This window comes from Drosophila melanogaster, chromosome X, assembly GCF_000001215.4.
Source record: "Drosophila melanogaster chromosome X".
Classification (NCBI taxonomy): domain Eukaryota; kingdom Metazoa; phylum Arthropoda; class Insecta; order Diptera; family Drosophilidae; genus Drosophila; species Drosophila melanogaster.
In genome coordinates, this window is record NC_004354.4 from 9,447,178 (window position 1) to 9,465,411 (window position 18,234).

An 18,234-nucleotide genomic window follows, 5' to 3' on the forward strand; every position below is an offset into this window, starting at 1 on the left:
CTATCCGCCCATCTATCGCATTTTCCCCCTTTCTTTCTGCGTATCAATTATGAGTCTTTGACTTGGTTTAACTTAAAAGCCAGGCAAGCAAACCAAAAAAAAAAAAAAAGATAGTAGAAAGAAAACCATAATAACCCGACAATTTCCGCTGTTTGGCGGTGGAAAAACAAGTTTTTCTTGACTTTGACTGTGACTCCTTGGTCTGGTTTTTGGTTTTCGTTTTGGCTTTTCTTTTAAGGCGATTCGGTTATTAAGTTGGCGAACGGAAAAACCGAACCGCCCCTTCCTGTTGGATTTGCATAACCTGCTGGCCGGCTCTTCTATTTCCATCTATCTATATTCATATTTCTCTTAATATGCGTATTGGTATTGGTAATGCCATTGGCATTTCTATTTGCTTAACCCCTCGAAGAAATGGACAAATCAATTTGCTTGACAACCGCACAGCACCCACTCACACGAAATCGAATTGAGTGTTGATTTATTGGCCATGATCTGATTTTGAACAAACAAGAAAACCCATTTAGCGACATGTCCAGAAATAAATAAACATACGACTGCAAACAGAAGGCAAAAACACAGCGAGCAAGCGAGCGAGAGGGACGGCGCGACCGGCGTGCGAGCGAGAGGGGAGCATGTCAAATGCTGTACATAAATCTAATTGAATTAGCGTACGAAAATCAAATCAGAAAGCAGAAAGCACCCCGAAAAATTGACACTTTAAATCGAAAGAAGAGTGCGGGCAAGTGTGAAAAGCCCAAAGTTGAATGACCACCGATCATTGACTCCTTTGAGCCACACACACACACACATGCAGTCGCATGTGCACATATGTGCAGATGTATGTATGTATGTGCACAATGGCTGTATGCACAGCCATATGCAATATTGGTCAAATTATTTTATCAACGACTTTGATAAATTCGATTTGAGACGACAAAGATGAATGATTTTGCAGCGCAAAGGACGCCAAAAAATGGGTCAACGCATTCATAGAACTCCCTATTTGTTTATGGTTATGTGTACAGTTTGAAAAAAAAACACTTTTTCAAAATACAAACAATATAATCTTACACTTTTGTAAATTTGTATGCCAAAAGTAACTGCACTCGAGCAGTTCCAAAAATGGCAGTCTTAACATTTTTGGTAAAAGCAACTAGCAATTAAATCGACTTTGTTGTAAGCATGACTTTAAATTTTCGGTGGAAGGCAACTCAATTTAAAGTCAATTAAACTGTTCAATTGTTCATAAAACATTTGACTGCACAAACAGTGGGCCACAAAAGTCACTCGAGCGGATAAAAACGCACTGTGCAAGAAGCAGCTGAGGTGCCAAGTGGAGACCGCAACCTGTACTTTTACGAGCTACCCTGAATTATTTAGCAATTTACCGGATGAAAACCGAAGAATCAGAGTTGCACAGACCCCAGAACATTTCCGTAACAGCCCCTCTCCCGATTTCCCCGCAAAGTGTCACATTAACACTGCTTAGCAAGCAGTCGAACACGTGTCTGACAAGAGAATCTTCTTCAACTATCCATCAAAATGTGCCCCAAACTCCCAAAAAAAAAAAACAAGAACCCATATATGTGGTATGTGTATATGCATACACACATACATATATAGGATATATAACATTCGCTTCGCATCAGTCACGCTTCAGCCCGTCTCTTTCCCATCGCCCCCGGTTGTCTCTTCTCACTCGCTGCGTAGACAAATGCTAATAGCATGGCAAATTTAATTTTCACACTCACTTTGTGCGTGTGTGCCTGCCTTTGTTTGACTGTATGTGTGCGTGTGTGTGGAGTGATTTTGGATATGCTTCTTCTTTGCACTGCGGCTTTAATTGAATTTGTTGCATTTTTTACTTTGCTCTTTTATAAGTTACAATTTTTGCGCTCAATTATGAGAACGGTAATTTCATTTCCCAAGCCACATCTCAGGTATTCGATAGCAAAAACAAGGGAAAAACTACACAAAAAAAAAAAAAAAAAATGGAAAGAAACTAAACACATATTTGCGAAAATTCTGTAAAACTAATTACTTTAGGTAAAGATAATATGATAAAGAATGGTGTGCTGTAACCCACAGAATGCTAAAGAATTCCCGAGCTTTTTGCTGGAATTTCGTATAAAATTTTCTATTTTAATTGTAATGCTTAGATATTAAGTAGGAATTTAATTTAAAACACGTTTGCTGTATTGAATGCCAACCGTATCCGTGTCTGCCCATGTATGTTTTATGTTTTCTAGATTTTGTTGATGTTTCTTTGCTTGTTGTTTCTATCCTCTGGATTTTGTTTTTGTTTGGCGCGAATTTTTCGCGTTTGCTGTAAGCGCCATTTAAGCCGACGGCAGCTGTCAGTCGCCCTCTCTTTCCCGCCCGCGCCAGCCGTCTCTCTCTATCTGCAAGGGTATGTGTTTGGTTTTATCTATTTTGCGTTGCATGCGTGGGTGTACGCGTGTGTGTGTGTTTGGTTGTGTGTGTGTGTGTTTGGGTGTTTGGGTGTAGTGGTGCTTTTAATCGCTGGACGGGAAAAGAAATAAAAAATGGTGTAGCGGCAGCCAACTAACATTGCATATTGTCTAGTGCATATTCCCTTTGTGGATTCCCCCCCCCCCAACCAGAGTTGCCACCCCTCTCGTTTTCCGCCCCTGAAAAAGGTCCTGTTTCCGCTTTAATAAAGTTAGTTAGTTAGGATTTGGATGGCATTCTTGAATATGTTTACGAAATTCAAATAGAAAAGCCATTCTATTTGTTTTAATCGCGTACGAAAATCCAAACCATATGAAAGTGTAATTACATTGTTCTCTTCACATCTATTTCAGATGTCGAAATGTGATTTTGATTATTACATTGAAAATTAGGTATACGCCAGGCTAAACAGCCTTATTGGCAAAGTATCATGTGACCATTGTTTTGATTTCGGTCCCTTGGTTACTCTCGTCTAATTATGATTTATATCTGCATTGGGCAGCATTGCAAATTGGATGTGTCACATACATATCACGCATACGACTCGTTGAACCGCCAAATCACTCAAAACTGTCAGCGGTTATTTTGGTTTTAAGTTCAAAGTTGTGTTTCGTTGGCAAAACAGTAATTTACCCACACATTTATGCTACATATTCTGCTACAATATACATATATGTAAATTTGTGCATTCGGGCTGAAAGTAATAATAATTGTAACTCGTCTTCTTATTTAACAATTTCAAATATTGGATTGTAGCATTCTTGCTGACTTATTTTTCCACCTTAAGGAATTAAAAACTTCAATAAATTTATCTGTAAATTGGAATTGAATTCTCTTGCCGGCAGCTTTGTGTCAAGATTAAATATCTTTGCCCTTTTCTAAGTCCTCCACTTGTTGTCTGTCCCTTTTTGGCTTGCTTAAGTTTTTGTTTTTCCGGTTTTTCCACTATCCACATTTTCTCGATGTTGTTGCTGGCTTGTTTTCCTGCTATTTTTGTTGGGCGGTCAACCTGACATGTGAGCCACGGGCACGAATACAAATGCTTAAATTGTGGTGTATTTGGTAGCTGCAGGCTTTAATGCACAAAACCAGAGTCACAAGACAAGGATGGTTGCGGGATGACGGGGGGGGGGGGGGCCTTCGGTGCAGGAGGGGATGGATTTTCCATTTTCCCCCTGTTTAGTAGTGTGTGAAAAATGCGCGCCACAGCCAAACAAATTAACAACAACACTTGGAAAACGTAGAAGAAGAAGAAGAAATAAAATCCCCACAACACACAACTCACACACACACATACACGAAATAAAAAAGTAAAAAATGGTTAGAAATTGGAACAATGACCGCCAAGTGCTGGCAACTCTCTGTCTCCCTCCCACCGCTGCTCCTCTCTCTTTCTTTCCCACATTGTTTTGGTTCATTCATACATTTTTTGTAATTTTTTTTTTTTTTTTTTTCTTGTATTAACGTTTGTTTGCCCATTTTCGTCTGCCACTTTTGTCTCGGCTAGATATTTAAAGACTTAAATTTTTACGTCTCTGATTGCAGACTTCTTTTTATCGGTCACACATGGTTGATCAAATATATTTAAGATATTTAAATATGACTTGCAAGACTTATAAATATATGTAGAATTTTTAAACGATTTTATTGTTTTCACAATTATGATTCATTTCACATTCCAATAATATGCAGCTGCATGTCCAAAAATCGTATTATTACTTTAATTAGTTTTTATACAATTCAGACCATCGAATTAGTTTATTCAATTTTGCAAGCCATTGTGTTAAATTCTTTAGCTGCCCGTGTGTAATAAACATTTGGTTTTATTTTAATTAACAAATTCACACCAAACATATTAGATTACAATTCTGTGAGCCTCATGTTCAATTACCAAAAAAAAAAAATGTTTCCAAATTAACTAACAAAATGAAAAGCGTATCACTGAATAATAATTGATATTATTGATATTAATAATTAAATCCACTGCATATCAATTTCGATTACATGTGTGGTGTAATGCCTTCAACAGTCACAACATGAATGCAAATCTAATAAAAAATCCACCAAAAAATGTATTAAAGACTATTTTAGTTGGCAATTTAAAAAGGACAAAACACTACGTTCTTCGTTTTCCTTGCAGGCATTCCAATTTGCATGCTAATTTGATTGATTTCGCACACAGGACACAGAAAACTTCTGTTGATTAGCTTTGTTTGTCAGCGGATTTGTTTATGTTTATTTCAACTCTCTGTGGATATTACTATCTCGGAATACTCGGTGAATTATCCGCCGGCTGTGTTTGCTCAATTTGAGCATATTTAAATATAATTTGATTTGCCAGTTAAATGGAAAATGATTTATTAAATGTGCGTGCGTGTGCATTGTTTTTCCTTTCGTTTCGTTTTATTTATTTTTTTTTATTTTAATTTTACCCAGTGTCTCGTTTACCTTCTGCTGATTATTGTTGTAGTTTAATTAAAATGTTTATTGTTTTTATTTGTTGCATGTTTTCACTAAAATTGCGGCAAATTATATGAAAAATTAAATGAAAAAAAAAATGTGAGCAAGCAAAGACAGAAAGTAAAATTAATACAGCAATCATGTTCAATTTTAATCCGCTGTGATTTAAATAGGTTTTGTTTGCCTTGCGGTTTGTATCGACTTTTGTGCATAGAACCATAAGGTGTTGAATTGGTTTGCCTTACAGGATCCCCACTGTATGGCAAATGCACTTGGTATTCTTTTCCCCCCATCGAAAAAGTCGCCATTTGAAATTGGTTTTTGCATGCTGTTGTGCACACGCCTGTAAATCTGGTCAGCTGCATTTCGCCCCCAACTTGATTTACTATACATCCGACCATATGTATGTATGCACATACATATATGTCCATGTATACACATTATTAACTGAAACTGAACTCTCAAACCCACGGAGTCACTCGTAACGCTGAACAATTTGGATTTTGCGGTTGCCCGGGTTGATTGTTCGTTAATTGGTTTCAATGCCTTGCAACCGCACTGGGCCTCCGTTTTCCATCCTTTCGTTTCGTTTCGTTTCGTTTGGATTTCGGCTACATCCTGCCAGCCGCCATTTTTCCAAGCATCCATCAGCCACCGCACCCCACCACGCCCACTTTCCACGTCCACATCGGGCGTGGGGCTGGAGGCGAATTTATTGCACTTGAACTACACTCGAAGTGGAGCAGAAAAATTGGCCCCGTAACTTGAAAAGTTACTTACGCGGCGTTTTGGAATTGAATCATTTTCAATTTTAATCGACTTTTGCCCTCTAAAATTAAAGTAAGTCAAGTGTTTTCGTTGTGAACAAACCAATTAAGTGTATATCAATAGTTGCTAATTAGCAAAGCATTTGATAATATTGCTGCTATCTCATTCTTCACTTACAATTTGTCTCAATTGTTTTAACCTTTATGCTTTAAGCAAAACAATATTTTCTAAGAAAAATATAGGCAACTAGAGAGAGGCATTTATTGCAATGAGATGGCGTATAATATGACCAATATTATTATTATTGTAATATTTGCATTGTCAGTCGTTGACTTTGTCCAATTGAGCTCGATGAATTTGTTAATTGCATTGATTATTGGCATTTATTATTAAAAATAATTCACAGTATTTGCCATTGTTGTTAATTTTATAATTATTATTTGCTGCTCTACAGTGGCCTTTGAGTGGGCTAAATATTTGTGTGCCAAACAGAGCCAAATACAAGAGCAGCAACAACGTTTGGCTACATGAAATTGCAATTAAAAGCCGAAGCCCGAAAGGCATTTTATGCATGAAATATTCCGGCACGGTGGGGTTAAATACATTACCAAATATATTTTTATTGCTTATATCAATGCGTTAAAAGTTGTAGATTCTGCGACGTATGTTTGCTGTTTAAAAATTTTACAATACAACAAGATTTTTTGTAGTTTTGATCAGCTAATTAACAAATTTGCTCCACTGTCGTCAAATGGAATTTAAAGAGCTTAACGTTTATAAAACAATTAGGAATTCATGTAAATAATTACATTTCCTGTTCACCGTTGTTTTCACTGCTTTAAGAGCGGAATTAGTAAATGCTTAAAAATGCAAAGAATGTTTATAAGTTATGAGTTGGGGAAATGGATAAACAAATTGAATATATTTAGAAAAAAAAACTCCTTTTCGAGAATGTTTGTCGAGTAGCAAAAAATATTAAAATGTATTCTCATATTTACTCATATTCAGGCGAAGAAGCAGAGAAAAGAATTTTTAAGGACTTAATGGAATTACAGCCGATAAGAGCTAACTTTTTTTTACTATTTTTCGCAGTCTGGGAATTTTTGCCAACCTGAAAACTTCCAATTTCCGAAACTAAGCAAATAGAAGACCGTAAAGTCAATGAATGGGCCATCTGCCATCTGCCATCGTCCATTGCCCATCTCCCTGTCTCTTTCGCTCCCCAGTAATGCCGTCTCTTTCACCATCTGCATGTGGTCGCCTTGGGTCATTGATACGTAAACGAAAAGCATGAGAAAATTGACAAATAGGCGACACTCAAATATTTGCACTCGCAAAACCCACACACTCTGGTTACCGTAGAAAGAGAGGGAGGGCAGAATACGAGCGAAAGAGATAGAAATATCCAAGCAGTGAACTATATTCACCGCTTCACCATCTTATCTTATCCGAAAATTTGCATTTAATATTTACTTTATTTTATTTCTTTATCATTTGCTTATTTTTCTTGTCGGCGAAAAAAAAAGAAAAACATTTAACTATTTAATGAGCATTAAATTCGAGTACTTAATTATTTGAAAAAAAAACAATAAGCATGGCGAAAGCCGCAAAACCATAAAAGAGAACAAAATCCCGAAATTGTTTTATGGCCGGCGAAAAAGTTTAGTTATGGCAAATTAATTCGTTTCCGAATGGGTAAGTAGTTCACATGACTAAATCAGCGCGATTTCCGCATGATAAATGGACTTTTCAAGCGGGCCAATTAAAGTTGAAAGAGAGATTTTTAATGGCATTTTTGGCTAATCGATCGGTGTAGATCATTAGTATTAAGATTTCCACAAATTTTGTATCTAGTTAAAATATTTTTCCTAATGGTTTCACTTTTAATAAGAATTATAAAAGGGATTTAGGTCTGAGAACATCTTCTAATTAAAAAGAGCTTCAGTTACCTATTAGCAACCCCTATTTAGACAAAGTAACATTTAAGTGCAGCACTTGAAAAAGTACTTAATTAATGCCATAAATCCGCCGACATCCATAAACCCGTCTTGCCATTGTTACTCAATCAAATTTCCATTAGGAAAGCCAGGCTAATAGAGTTTCGTCTGTCTGGCGCTCTGTCTTTCTCTCTCTCTCTTTCTCTGGCTATCTTTTTGCAGCCATCTCTGTCTACAGTCTGGCACTGGGACATCTTTGATTTTAATTGCATTTCCATTTTGCCCCTATATTCAATCGCCACTGACATTCGACTTCGATACTCGATGCTCGACATTCGTAATTCAATTGTCCAATTGTCCGCCCCCTTTTCCTCAACATTCCCCCCGCCACCCACCACCTGATCGAGGGTGGAGGGTAAGATAGAAAGAGACGGGAAGTTGTCGAAAATGTTGATTCAATTATTCAAGGTGACGACGCATCTCAAATAATTGAGTTTCGCTTTTATCAATCGGCTCTTTCGAGTTCCTTTATTTTGTGCCATTTTACAATTTGATTACGTCAGTCGACGACCCAGTCCCCTTCAGAGAGAAAAAAAAAAAAAAAAAAACACCACCCACCGTCCATGGCGACATTGTCAACATTGATTGACATTCAACTTCGACTGACAATTGACCGTCAACAATAAATTGTTGCATGCAAATTGTCGTCAAATCAACAAAATCGGCATGGAAATGGCACAGAGAAATGGCAAAATGAAAATTGCAAAAACAAGAAAATTAAGTGACAGCGGGAAAAAAAAGAAAATAATTTTAATGAATATAACGGCGCTGCATGATGAAAAATTCCCACTTATTATTTGCGGTCGGTTGATGCGGGGGAGGAGGTGCCTATTGATTATAATGGCTTTCGAAACAATAAAAATATTTCCATTTTTGCGGTGGCAAAGTTCAGATAAAAATGTGCATAATTCCACGGAAAAAATGATGAAATTATGGGTATGTACACACACATATATGTACATGTATGTATGGTTAAAAACTTTTTAAAATCGGTCTATAAAATTTTCTAAATTAATTTAAAGATAGATTTCGTGTAGTCACCACTTTCAAAATTAATTAAATAATTTTCGAAGCCCCCTTTGTGAATTTCCATATTTACTGTCTCTATTTCCATATTTTTCCACATCTTGCTCTCCACAACGCCATCGCACTAGTTAAGTGTAGCAATTTGTGAATTAATAAACTTTGATTAGAATGTTTGTGGACAAATACCCAAACAAAGGCCGAAAATACACAGAAAGGAACAACACAGATTCGGGCGACCATAAATAGAGCAAAACAGTGACAATGGCAACGGCAACAATAAAAACAAAAACAACTGAAACCGACCAGCAACAAATAGCAACGATAATGTCAATTATTATTAACACGAAAAGCGCACGCACTCGATCCACAACCGCCACAGTGCCACGCCCCCATTTTCCCACCGCTCCGCCGTACGCCTTTTTTGGCCATGCATGAGCAATTTTCGTGGTCAATGGCGTCGAACAGCCCACCACCCCCCCCCCGCAGTCCACAGCCCCACCCACTTCCTCTTGACCACAGGCACGGATGACAACTACAGTGGAGACTCGATAATGCACTAAATATAATTATATCCTGGCTATATTTTAAAAGAGAGTTCCTATCAAACTATATAATATTACATTTGTGATATAATATAATAATATGGTATAAATATGAAAAATAAATAGTTTGGAAGCCAGTGAAATAAATTAAATATTTAATAAATATACAATTCCAATTTACTGTAGTGATCAGTGAAAAGTAAACACGCAGTTTTATACATATGTGTATTATTCAAAATGTGGCATCTAAAAATCAGAAATAAATATTTTCAATGCCATCAAATGCCAGTTCACTGTGGTATAAAAATGTGGACAGAGTGAGGGGGGCGGGGGGAGGGGTTTCGTTGCGATACAATCGGCTACAGTTGGTGACCGGCACCGGACAACAACTACACAACTGTGGCAACAACAACCGGCAACAACAAACAACAACTGGCCACAAATCAAAAAATTTGTAAAATTCTCTTTTCAGTGGGTTGAAAAAATGGTGTGGGGGGGAGGCGGAGGGGTTGCTTTCAGAAATCCCCAATATTCCCCACCCATTGCCCCCCTTTAATTTTGTATTTTTGTGCTGTTTAAATAGCCGAAAATTGCCAGCATTTAAATGCAGCCCCACGCTGCCACGCCCTTAATTAGGCAGCTTATATAATTTTCGAAAAGCAGGGCCAGCATCAGCCGTCCAAACCGAAAATAGTTCGTTAGTGTGTTTTTGTGCCCCATTTAGTTCGACTGACTTTTGGCTAATTAATAGGCGCGTGTTGCCAACAATATGCGAAATCTACGTGGCCCCCAGTATGGTTTTTAACCAACTCTCTAAAACTTTGTCACCACCCCCCACCACCCGACACCACACACAAAAACTTTTTCGGCACAGAGATTTGACTTTTGATTTGGCACAGGTAAATAGTTTGGCATCACGGCAATTTGGTGTCTTCAACTTAATGCTTAAAATCTATGCAAAATTGTTATTTTGTAGAAAACTCAAATGCTAGAATGAAGCTGTCAGCGAGTGCTTTTGATAATTTATTAACCGGGCAAATGGAAAAATAGAAAACATTTTAATTGAATGTAAGAGAAATAAATTGAATCCGCCTTAAACAAAACCCTCATCGCAGCGAGGGCCTCAATCAAATTAAAGATTTATGATCCCCAAGCAAAAAAAAAAAAATGAAAAAAAAGCAAAATACGTATCTGAAAAAAAAAACAACAACATCAGAATCTAGACAAGACAATGAATATCAATTAGGTGTATGGATGGTTGGAGGGGGGATGGGGGTTAAAGCGGGGTCGGGGGTTGTTTGGACCCCCAGCTTGATTAGATCAGCGGGCGGACAAAGGAAAAATGAAAAAGTAAAATGAATAAATGTTTTCAGTTGCGTCTAATTGACGTAAATTAATAAGCAGTCGCCATCTAATGTCACTGAAAGTCACATTCACAGACCCGCAAAAGGTCACAGGTCACAGATATCTCCGTCAATGTCAAGAAGCAAAGACCACTAAGCTCAACCGACTTCCTGCCTTATCAACACTCAAGGAGCAAACGAAATCATCATCATTAAAGATTTAAGCACCGGCCTTAAATTTGATTTAGATTCCAACGCATTTTTTAAAGTATTTTTTAATTTGTTTCTTCTCCTGTGTTGCCCCGTTTTTTTATTTTCTACTTTCTACTTCTACTTTTCGTTGTGGCATTTTATTTTATTTTTTTTTTTTTTGTACATCTGCGGGCTGCCGGAGTCATTAAGTCAGCTTTGTTCCGCCTCAATGCCGGCACGCCCCCGATTTTCCCAACGACCCACCGCCCACAAAAATGCGGGGGAATATAATCAAAACAAAGGCAAACAACAACAGCACTGGAAACAGTGAACAAAAATTAAATAAACAACAAAAACAAAAAATGTGACAGCAATTAAAGCCGGAGTCTTCGCTTTGAGACAAGAGCAGAAAAAAAAAGAAGTAAAAAATAAATAAATAAATTGCAAATGAGACACAATCAGATGAGGCTGCTGCCAAAAAAACAAAAAAAACGCTGGAAAATGCGGGAAAGCCAAATTAGGTATAATGTTCGACAAGCACCAGTGCAAAACATTTAATCTTAAGTCCAGCAAATTTAGCAAACTAATGAAAGGTAATTGTTCTTAATTAAAGGTCTAGATTTTGAAATTCTTTTCGATTGCAGAACGTTTTTCTCGCCGCTTTCGAATTCCTGCACAATTTTGTTAAGCAAAATGCATAAATCGTTACTCGGCATTATCATTTCATTAATCGCCCCACCAATTTTCCCCGCCAGCTTCATTTAGGCAGTACTTAAGCATAAAAAATTAAGCAAAACAAAAGGGGAAGGCGAAATAAAACAAAAGGCGAAGAGAAGCTCATAATTGCACGCTAAACGCCATTTGAGTGGACATTTTTGTGAAAAACAACTCCAGCAACAAAGTCAAAAGGAAGTGCCATGGGTTGAAAAAAAGCATAGCAAAAAAAAAAAACAAGAAAAGTGTGGGTGGTAGTTGGGTTGGCTGCTGGGTTGCTTGTAAAAAGGATGGAAAACTCGGACGAGAAGCTTCCAGCTTGGAATCTTAATGAGTGGGGCGGCAGATGGCAAGTGCAGCGGCACCAAACGAACCCAAATCCCGGACTTAAAAAAAAAATGGGAAAGCCATCTGGAATTTCACGCAGGCTGGGTTCGAAGCTATGATACCCTATAGCTCAGCCATAATTTAACTGCTTGCGCTATAATTAGTCAAATTTTGTCAATAATCATTCCACTTTTTTAATGGTATTTTTTTTTTATGCTTACTTTTATGGTGTAAAATCTGGGTTGTCCTACAGTTTTGAAAAATGTAATTACCTGCAAAGAAGAAAAGAATAAAATAAGTTAAAATTATATTTTCATATTATTTTTAAAGAATTGATTTTTCATTAACTTTAGCAAGGTTTTCTTCATACTCAGCCACCTGTATATCCATTAACGTTTTTGCAACTGCAACCAGAAATTTTGATAATTTAAAAAAACACCTTGCATACCCGCCTTAAATATTTTATTTCAAGACCCTCCACCCCCATTTTTTTTTTCATCACAAATACAAGCTTTGTTTAAATGAAATGTAATATTATATTTAATTGGCTCCCACACTCGCTGCCGTTTTGCTGGTCATAATTGTAAAGAGGGTATTTATTCTTGCCTGCCCCAAAGGCAACTGGGGCAGCTGCAAAAAGGGGGCGTGGCATTGATGGGTAGGGGGGGGGGGTGGTGGTTGAGCGCCGTGCGGAAGGTGCACAGGTGATTAACGGTGGGTTTCGCGTGTTTTCCCGGCAAGTTGAAACTACCGGCAAAGGCAGAGGCAAAAGTATAAAAGTGAAGGCAAAGGTGATGGCGACTGCATCGGATGGAATGTGAAGCCAAGTTAATTTATAAACACTGAAGATACTTAAGGGACTACAACGGCAGGTTGAGCAGGTGGGGCATCCTCATCCGATGGCCGCCAGTTGGAGCAAGTTGAAATCCCGGCCAGAGGATGAAGTTGCAATAGAAGCGTGGAGAATAAGTGGCAGATGAAGTGCAAGATGATATCCCGAAGTCACCTTGACTGGGCTATCAGTGTGTAATCAATCATTGAAGTGGCTTCAGCGGAAAAGGGGGATTTCAATCCAAAGTCTCTCAAGTAATTAAAAACTTTTCTGGCGTCACAAAACGGGCGAAGGAACAAAAAAAAAACACACACACCCCAACAGAGTTTAGCAATTTGTCCGGCCAAACGGCGAAGGTGCAAGTTTAATAGAAAAATGGGATTTTTTAATGGGGCCCTCATAGGTTCATCTACTCGTAATAGATTTCAATACCCGAACATTTATGCACACAAGTGCTGGCAATTGTGCCAATGACTTCCCACAGGGGCTTTGGCATTTTGCAATTGGCATTTTGCATTTGGCAGCCGAATCATCGGTGATTGAGCAACTTCAAGGCTGGGTTCTCCCATGGAGAAGGTTTTTGTCGAGTTGGTCAAGAGTTTTGGCCTATAGCACATGGTTTGGCTTTGGTATCCATATAACCCATACAGCTAGTTTTCTGCAACAAACTCGGCGTGCCACAGAGATTCCATCTCATCGTCGCCGTTCGTACGTATGTTCGTGTGTGCCTTTGGAATCTGTGAATGAAGCTGGCTAATGGTTATGGCCAGGCTTTAACGGAGCAACTGGTTCTGCCATCATCATCATTATCATCTCTTGGCTCTTGCCCACCTTTTTTTTTTTCGTCCGCCATTTGAATGTCGACTACACTGAGATCAGCGGACTGCATTAAATTGAGATGCATAAGACACATATCATAAAGCTAACTTGAGTTTGTATAGCGATAAGGGTACACCCCAGCTCACTTAAAAATTATCTTAAATATTTTTTTGGTTTATTTATATTTTTCTTGCAGTGCACACACCTTGACTAACTAAACTGCACTCCGTTTAAATGTGTCACATGTCGGCAAAGAGAGGGAAGGACTGTAGCTACTTGAAATTTGCATTGCTAAGTTGTACCCTCTTTTTTTACTATTTTTGTATTTTTTATTTTTTTTTTGCCTTATTTTTTGTGTGTGTGTTTTCAGGTTTGGCCGGAAGGCGAAAATGCCGCCGCTAGATGTCGCCACACTGCACTCGCCTTCCCTCTATTTCGCTGCATAGCATGCCGTCTCTTTCGCGTTGCGTGTGTCGAGTGAGTGTTGACTTTTATGGTCATTGACTTGTCCCCTCCTGTAACTGTGGCACACAAATATTGCTCGCATGCCACAACACCTCCGTGCCACGCCCACCTGCTTCCGCCCCCTGTTTGTTACCTGTGTTTTTTAGGAGCTAATCAAGCAATTGCCGTGGAGCACAGTACTAATTCAATACAGCAACGGAGAGTCCCTTTTTTGGATTTACAAAGGCACTTTTGGAAGAAAAATTGACAAAAGTATGAAATTCTTTTACGAATAATTGGTGGCTTTTGATATTTCGAAACTTAAGCAATCATAGGGATAATGATATTAAAAGTCGGTTAATGTCATAAATAATCAGTATTTTTGCCATAACTTTAAAAACAATTGCCTGAATATGGAATGTCATACCTCGTTGAGCTCGTAATAAAATTTCCAATCAAACTGTATTCAAATATTGAAATTTAATTTTTTGACCATTTTTTGCAAATTTTGACGATGTTACCCCTTAAAAAAATGCGAAAATTGACTCAAAAATTAATTTCCCTAAAAACTTCAAAAAGTGATAGGGATCGTTAGTATGGGTAATTAACTGCTCAAAACTGTTATTCTTACATCTATATGAGCATTTTTAGTCAAGTTATGACCAAAATTCCATTTGTAATTATCAACTTTTTGGCAAAATCGCGTTTTCCGAATTTCAGACTTAAAATAATCACTTTTTTTGCCACAACTTTAAAAATAATTGTCTGAATATGGAATGTCATACCTCGTTGAGCTCGTAATAAAATTTCCAATCAAACTGTATTCAAAAATTGAAATTTAATTTTTTGACCATTTTTTGCCAATTTTGATGATGTTACCCCTTAAAAAATAATTCGAAAACCTACCAAAAAATTATTTTCTCTAAATCCTTCGAAAAGTGATAGGGATCATTAGAACTGGTAATTAGCTGTTCAAAACAGTTATTATTTCATTTATATGATCATTTTTAGCCAAGTTATGAGAAAAATACTCGAGATTTTACCAAAAGCTGTTTTTATTTCCATTATGAATTTATTAGTTTTTTGAACAAGACTCTAAAAATAATAAATAATCGGTACAAACTTCCCCATTAAATTTATAAAAATGTGATAAAATATAAATGCTCTAATTTTTTCCAATTTTTATAAAGCGTTCCATTTGTGTTACCCTTTTAGCCATGTTATGGTGGAAAAGTCGTTCTAACGGCTGCGATTTTAATTTTTAAGTAACCGCCATTCGACTCGTATGCAAATTTAAATTGCGTCCAGCTATTTGAGGTTTTTTATGCTTTTGCATTTCGTGGGATCTGATTTTTATTTTTTTGGCGATGGCACCGCTAAGAGCATTAAGGTGCGCAGGGGGGCGTGGACGATCTGATTCGGAGGAGATGCAAAAATAACGTTAAATGTATAAATTCTCGCATTTATTTCAGCGCCTCGACGATGCAAATTCGTTTATGCAAGTCGAATAAAAATAATAAAAAAAAAAGTAGAATAAAAATGAAAATAAAAATTTAATGGTGAAGCGGCGGGGAGACGGTGATGCGAAAAAGTAATCATAAAAAATCACGGCCCAAATGGTTTTTCCTCTCGACCAAAAAGTACACGGGTGCTGATGCCTATGGGTTGGTATGATTTTTTGCGCTTTTCACCCAGAAAATTGTGCCATTCAATTAATTTTGCTGCTGTTTGGCATACAGTGCGTTTCGCAACAGTGCGTAACGCGAACATGCAAAAACTTTCGAAAGGCGGCAAATTGCATTTGAAATGTGATTGAGCAAAGGTACGATATGGGTTATAAACAAACATCAAGAGCGCCTAATTATATTAAGTCACATTTCATCTATTCCAAAATAGTTGACTTGCCAGCTTTGAAACGTTACTTACTGTAAAATAACATAAATGCATATATACATATATAGTTGATCCGGAAAATTGATTGGGAAATACAATAAAGGGCACAAATATATTATATAAAAATCTATACAAATGGAAATCCACAGGTGTTTCAATAGCCGCCTGTCGCTAATCAATTTTCCATTTGTACCCGATTAACAATTGGAAAACAGCACGGTTCCTAAAATGTGCACAAAAACCATGGTGAGGAAAACCTAGAATTATTTGACAAATTAAATTCGTTCCATTTTGGGCAGAGGACCCAATTTAATGGTTGATTAAAAAATAATAATAAACAACGAAAGCCCGAGGTCTGAAAATCGATTTAATCCCCCATACTTTCGCCCCAAAGGCTTTCCCCGAACTATTTGCTCAGCGCCCATCGACAATAAAGGTAAAAAAAAGTAGACTATATTTTATACACTCTGTGTGCAGCAACATGAAAGGGAATATTTTAAAACTTAATAATGTTTGGGGATATGGCGGAATATCAAATGGCAAAGGGTCGCGAGTGCTGGCTTAATCGGGTTGCTATCAATTAAAATGGTAAAAAAAAGGTCTCAAAAGTTCGCGAGATGTGGCCATTGAAAAAAAAAAGTGTAGAGAAAATGGGCTGCAAGATTAAATGTATTTAATAAAATGCAGTGGCTCAAAACCCAACGTTTCACACCCAATAAGTGTAATTCAATGCAAACGTATGAAAACTGCAAGTGGCGTTGAATTTTTGGCTTGAACCAAATGTTAAATACATGTAATTACAGCACTTATTTTTAATAATGTTACATTGAAAGTGGCGTCATTGTCAAACGCGCTTAATATACAGACTTTTCAATATGCTTATCGATTATGACGAAAACTTTCCAATTGAAAAATGTCCATCAAAACTCCAATCAAAACCTCATTATTGACATTGATGGGGGCTTACAATCGTTAGCCTGTTGTTGTTTTGTATATTTTTGCGGTGTGTAATGAGGATGATGGGTTGGTGAAGGGGTTGGGGGGGGGGGGGGGGGCGGTCACATAGCCCCATCGATTCCCCCTGTCGCCCTTTGCCACTCCCATTTTTGTATCATCATTATTGGTTGGTTACATAAATTCGCATTGTTGTTGCTGTTCTTGGCGCGCTGTGTGTAATTAATTATTCAAAAACAATTAACTTTGCCAGCCGGCACACCTATGCACACACATAAAATATGCGACGTTTGGCAGAGTGTGCCCGCGTGTGTGTGTGTGTGCGAGGGCAGTAAAGGTATGCATGTGGCCATATTGTTTGCATATAGACAGAGTCTATTCGCTGAATTAAGCCACCGCTTTTCCGTTTTCCACCCCGACCTGTTTGCACCGGAGAAAGTTGAATGAAAACTGCCAAAAATTTGTTTAAATTTCAATTAAAATAGTTCGCAAACAAGCCAGTTTTGTTACAACTATTCAACTAAAAAAAAAAAGAGTGATATAATGAAGAGTTCACATTTTGCAACTATAGCGATAAAAAACCATTCAAATGGTTAAATGCAATGCACAGCAAGGTCAAACTCGGATAAAATAACCATTTAAAGAACTAATTATGCATTTACAATTACAATACCAAAACGATCAATTTTCTTAAGCGAATCATCCCGTAACTTAAATCCTATTTAAAGCTCACTTTGCTTCCGAAAATCCGAAGGCAAACCGGATTGCGTAATAATCGAGTATATAGATTTAATTTCGAGCAGAATATTTAAGGCTTTCGTCCCGAGTCGCCTGACTTCACTGTTTGATTAGTCAACTTATTTATTTATTTATTAAACATGTTTCGTTATTGTGTACGTCTGGCTTTCGCTTTTGTGGTCGTCGATGGGAGACTGTAATGCGATTCCAAGTATTTATTTATTATTACAACGTTTTGCGAATGGATTCGTTCCGTTGAAGTTTATATGTATGTATGTACATATGAAAATACATACATATGGACAAGGATCGACTTGAAGTCGAGGCCGATTTGCTTGTCAATTAGAAGGGAATTACTGCGACCAGCGAATGCGGAAAAATGATTGGAAAATTGATGGAAAAAATGTTTAAAATTGCATGGCCAATGGCCGTGCGGTTGATATCCGGTGTTGCCAAAAACGTTAATACCCACATGTTTTGGCTTCTTTTCCCCCTTGCATCTGCCATAATTGAAACGTTATCGATCCGAATGCAGTATTTATTTAAATTAAATGCAGTGAAACTACAAAATTCAAAATCGTTTGCAGGTGTTCCCCCAAATGACAAAATATTATAAAAAACAAAAATAAATAAATAAAAATCAAACAAAACCCACAAACTGCTGCGCAAAAAAAAAATTAAAGAAAATTTTCCATTTAGATGCGCGCTGC

At 37.4% G+C, this 18,234-nt stretch overlaps 1 protein-coding gene across 4 annotated transcripts in view; it reads right to left on the reverse strand.

Annotated features, from left to right (window-relative positions):
- The window catches only part of mgl (Megalin), a 141,634-nt gene that overhangs the window by 88,682 nt on the left and 34,718 nt on the right, over positions 1-18,234 (reverse strand). The gene's annotated exons all lie outside the window — the stretch shown is intronic.